Consider the following 6,000-nt stretch of genomic DNA (forward strand, 5'->3'; position numbering starts at 1 on the left):
GTAGATGTTAAAAACCCCAAAAACTAAAATGAAAAAACAAACTTACTTAAACTTTAAAAGGCACAATATGCAAGATTTTTGGATTAAAATATCCAAAAACCACTAGAACAATGTTATATATTTTGTTGAGTTGTGTACTTACATTATCCCAAATGTTTACAAGAATGTTTAAATCCAGAGAAATAAGCAATTTTAACCAGGACATGGACCGTGTCAGTGTGTCGCCTATCAATGACATCATAATCATGTTACCTTCGGTTTCCAGTTATATTTTGTAGAAACCATGGAAACACCAAAGACACATTAATCTATTATGTGTCTTATTAAACAGTTGAGCAACTGTTTGGATACATTCCTCAACAGAAAACAAATCATGTTATATAGCTCAACACAGCAAGTCTTGTAAGTTATTTTTTAAATCTTGTTTTGTTGATTTACAGTGAGTACCATGTGTTTACCATGCCTAATATCGATCTAGCTTACTGCAGTGTGCAACAATTGTCTCATAGTAGCCTGCCGAGTGAACGCAGAGTAGCACTATAATAACTTTCAACACACAAATGTATCTATTATGATAAACAGCGCTGCTCTACCCCACATACGCTTGACCAGAAGAAGCGGCAACTGTGGCATAATAAAAGTTCAGCTGCTCTCAAGGTGTGTGTCGTGCTTGTCTCTCATTAGCAATCGCTCCAGCTGCCTCGTTTCTGCTCACACAGCACTCAGCCCTGCTCTGCTTCATACTACAGTAACGATAATAATCTCATCCATGAACATGATTTCTGCCAGAGTCACGTCCCGATTCTTTTCCACCGGCTGTAGACGTAAAGACAACACCTCCCATGATTCCGCGAAAAGAAGGCGTCATCAAGCTACTCCTTTGTTTTGATTAAGCGACCTCTAGTGGTGAAAATTTGCATAGTGTGCCTTTAACTAAAATTAAATTGAAAATGGAAAATATAAAAATAAAAACTAATTTAAACTATTAATAAATGTTATTTCAATGATACTAAAATAGCACTGTTATTGACATACAGTTGTACAAAGCTACACGATTTACTTTAGTCTTTTTTCCAGAGAAGAATCTGAGAAAGATGAGACTTAAAGGGGTAGTTCACACAAAAATTAAAATTATGTTATCATTTACTCATCCTCATGTCATTCCAAAACTCTCTTTCTTCTGTAGAACACAAAAGAACTGTTATAATGGAAGTCTAAGGGGGCCAAAATTACATTGACTTTTAAAAAACTTTAAAATATCTTCGTGCTCCACAACAAGTCATACAGGTTTATAATGACATGATGGTGAAAAAATGATGACAGAATTCTAATTTGTAGATGAATAATCCCTCAATTTGAATCACATAGCTGTCTAGGATAGACAATTGAGAGATTAAAAAAACACTTTTTTATTTTCCTTTAAGGGTTCATCTCACCCTCAAGTATCTGGTTGCCAAAATACATGCACACACACATTCATGTACAAACTCTCTCAGGCATACTTTGTCTTTCTTCAGCGCTCGCGGTGTACGCTCTGTTGATGTTTGTTTAATTAAAAACTGATAATTGTATTGTCACAGTTTGTGTTTTGTTGAGCAGAGATGAGATGGACAGGTCTCTAGGCAGAGAAAGCATGCATGTTGCCTCATGAATAGTAATACGATTTCTGTTTATCCAGCTACCACACCTGTGGATTGGCTTGTTCCACCTGAGGCCCTCACCGCCACTTAACTTCCAGAATTTTGAGCAAATGTTGACCCACCACACTAGAATCAAAACTGAATCTATTTTCGTGCTGGTAATTACATGTTACTTCCACATTTTAGAGTTCCAAATTAGAGTGTTTCAGATTTGTTTGAGTTTTGTCTGGCAATGCAATTTAGAATATGTGAATGTGGAGTTGCGTTGCCTGCTTAGCACTAAAAGGAATAGTTCAGCCATGAAACTCTATTCCTGTTTTGACTGATTCATTTAAAGGTGACTTATTATGCCCCTTTTTACAAGATGTAATATAAGTCTCCGGTGTCCCTAGAATGTGTCTTTGAAGGTTCAGCTCAAAATACCCAATGGATTTTTTTTTTTTATTATACCATGTTTTAACTGCCTATTTGTGGGTGGGAGAAAAAATGTGCTGATTTGGTGTATGTACCTTTAAATGCAAATGAGCTTGTGCTTCCCGCCCCCAAGCTTGGGATTCCAATACACTGAGGCATTAACAATACAGGAGAAGCTCACACAACAAATAACTCTCAAAATGGATCATTACAAACTGTTTGTGATGCAGCATATCAGATCACGTAGGTATGGCATGTATTTTGTGGCTCTGGTCTCCATGAATACAATAAGAAACATTTAGCCACATTTAACAGTACACATTAGCAACGTGCTAACAAAACACATTCAATAAGACAATTTGTAAACATCACAAAATATATATGAAATTATAAGATCATGAACAATTGGTATCGATCCATCTTTGAGAATCATCTTCTGTGCAAATCCTGTGTTTTACTGACCCTCGACTGCAAAGCAGTCTGGTGTAAAATGACTTGCACATACTGGTATATGAATTTATCTGGAAACATTCCCTTCATAAATAAAATTACACCACTGCGTCCTTAGTGGCTCAGATGCCAGGAGTTTATGGAGACTCACATGTTTACTATTATAGCCGCTAACAGATCATTGATAATGTTTACATAGCTGAGGCATTTCACAAGCTCAGGGACGGTCATTCTTGAGTCCTGGTTTCCTGCAGAGTTTTGCTCCGACCCAACTCACCTTCCTACATGTAGTTTTAGTAATCCTGACGACATTCAAGTGTGTTTGATCAGGGTTGTAGCTGAACTGTACAGGACAGCTGAACTCCAGGACCAGAGTTACTGGTACACTGTTGTCGCTTGTGAAAACAAAATGGCGGCGCCGTGGGTGGAAACATACAGATTAATGGGTGGTAATATTATAATTAGATCCCCTTCCTACGTCACAAGGGGAGTGAAATCTGAACGGCTCGTTTTTTCACATGCTTGCAGAGAAAGGCTTACCAAAACAAAGTTACTGGGTTGTCCTTTTTCATGTTTTATGGGTTGGTAGATGCACCGGGGACCCAATTTTGCACTTAAACACGGAAAAAGTCAGATTTTCATGATATGTCCCCTTTAATGTAATTTTCTCAGCCAATTGATTTCACCATTACCATTTCCCTATATATAACCATAATGCATCCAAATGAAATGCAGTATCTCTGCGTGCTATGCAAATTCTTATTCTATACCTCCACCTCCCCAGCACCACCTGCATAGATCTGCTGGAGGGGATCGCCCTCTCTCTAGCACCAGCAGCATGTTTCCATTAAATGCATGTTCTGGGCATTTAGCAGAAGCAAGTCGTACTTGCTCTGCAGCAATAGCAACCATAGCTCCAGCTGCAGCAGCGTAGCAGATCTAGTCTGCCTGTCCGCCTATGTCCATTCTATTTACATTTAAAAAATGTACAAACTATCCTAAAAGTTGTAATGACTGAAATATATCTCAAAGGTCACCTAGCTAATCAAATAAGTCAAATAAATGCCATTTGTTGCTTTTTGTGATATGTGAATGTTTCATTTGTGATAAAAAGTGTAGTGACTTAGAGGTTTGAAACATTGAGCTGTGGCACTGATGTGGGCAATGTCAGTTTGAGTCTGGTATGCAAGATTTCCCAGTTCTGTTCCACCTCTTCACTCCATCATTTCCTGTTCTCTCTTCCCACCTGAATAAATAAATGAATAGATAAAAACAAAAGAAGCTTCTTCTGTATCATCATGTATGAGGATAAGATCAAAATTTTATGACATCAAACAGAAAACCTTACTCTGTCAGTCTGTTGCCCCAGTTTAACATTCTGAGTTATTGAGGTTAAGTTGAGGTAAATGAGCACACTGAGTAATTAAAAAGATTCATACAGTTAATTTAAGGTGTTCATTTGTTCGTTAATTTATTAAATCATCAATTCAGTGAATCCTTTCCTTGTTTGTTTATATACTTGGTTTCAAAATACTACAGTTTCTCAAATTTCCAGTTAGAGATAATTAATTCAGAGCAGACATTTTAAATTAAAATTTCATAATCAGCTCATTATTTCCAATAAATTCCATTCATCTGTCTTTCATACAACTTTAATACCTAATGCAAATAAAGGGAAAAATGTGAAGTTTTATGAACTTCTAAAAAATAATCCTTTCCCACCTCTCTTTCTGTCTGTCTATTTATGAGATGTAATCTATAATGCATATGCCTTGGCTATATGGCTGCATATTGTCTTACAAAGGCAGCTCAAAGTGCTCTGTTCAGCGGAAAGGCTAGCACATGCTGACAAATGCTGCAGGAACCTGCAAGAGCATACACCCATACACACACACACTGGAGGAGTGAGATAAAGATGCATTGCTCAACGGAGAGAGGGATTACACAGCTGAGCACGACTGATTCCGACAGAATCATTCAAAGCCCAGAGAGGCCATACAGATCGCTCTAGTCCAGCAAGGTAGATAAATAGAATGGAAGAGACAGAGAGTGAAATGATAGGGTTTTGTTAATGAAAACAATGACATGAAAAAGACAAGGATCAGAGTTTTGCTGGCCTCGTTAGCCCCTGCTGGTATACGCCATAAATACACGCACTGCAGGTTCATTTTACATTGGCTTACTGTTTTGATCAGTTTAATAAACCAAAAGGTAATATTGCATAACTTACATTTTAGACTCAATATTGCCAATTACCCTCTACTTTTGCTTCGCCATCCAAAATAGTTCCAAGCTGAATCGCACCTCTCTTAGCAACACACAGTAATAATGGTGCTTTGTTACAAATTGTATCATTGTGTTTGAATGAATTGCTTGAGTGAATGATTCGGTGACTTATTATTGGCCCTGTCCCAAATGGCACACTTTATAGCACTTTCGGTCTTGTGGATTTACAACGGCTTCTGCGTGCACGTGTCCGATTAGTCCATGAGACCATAGGGTGTCCCATTTGTCAATTTTAGGTTTCATAAGGGTGCTCGTGAGCGCCCCCTTTGCGGTCGATATACTCCCTCGATGCACACTTTTGCAGAGCCCGCACTGGTGTGAGCTCCGCAGCAGACATCTTCCCAACAGTCACGAAAGTGCAGACTTGTAGGAAGACCGTGAGTGTTTAGGGTGCCCTTTAGGACAAGGCCATTGTCTCATTCCTGAATGAATCAGGCTGCATCCGAAATAGCATACTTCCCCACTATATAGTAGGTGAAAACAGTATGTGATAAAAGAAATATGTCCAAACTCACAGTACTTACACGGTAAGAGTAGGCAAAAAGTACCCAGATGATCTGCTACTTCCAGCAAGATTTTGAAGTATGCATACGATGGACACTTTACTATTCCAATGGGCCACCAGGAGAGGATTTGTGAATGGCAGTGAATCGACGCAGCTGATGTTGGTAGGTCACATGATAATGACAACATGGCGAATGTAGTACATCTGGATTACATTCATACCACACACACTTTTTATACAATTTCGAATGCAGCCTCAGTGTTTAAAGAAATCGATTGAGTGAGTGATTCAAATGAATCATTACTGAATGAATGAATCACTCACTCAAAAATATGGTCACTTGTTGCTACTGATTGGTCTAATGCAGTCACATTAGCGAACTTTTGGTGAGACTTCATGGGCAAATGTGACCCATCTTAACCCAGGGGTGTCCGATCCTGCTCCTGGAGTGCCACTGTCCTACAGAGTTTATCTCCGACCCCAATTAAACACAACTGAACCAGCGAATCAAGGTCTTACAGGCATATTAGAAACTTCCAGACAAGTGTGTTGAGGCAAGTTGGAGCTAAACTCTGCAGGACAGTGGCCCTCTAGGAGCAGGTTTGGACACCCCTGCCTTAACCTACAGAAAGAGTCATTATAAAAATCTGCAACACTAATGAAAGGGTGATAGAATGTCTGAATCACACAAACAAAATCAGAATG

Source organism: Megalobrama amblycephala, linkage group LG13, assembly GCF_018812025.1.
Source record: "Megalobrama amblycephala isolate DHTTF-2021 linkage group LG13, ASM1881202v1, whole genome shotgun sequence".
Taxonomy (NCBI): Eukaryota; Metazoa; Chordata; class Actinopteri; order Cypriniformes; family Xenocyprididae; genus Megalobrama; species Megalobrama amblycephala.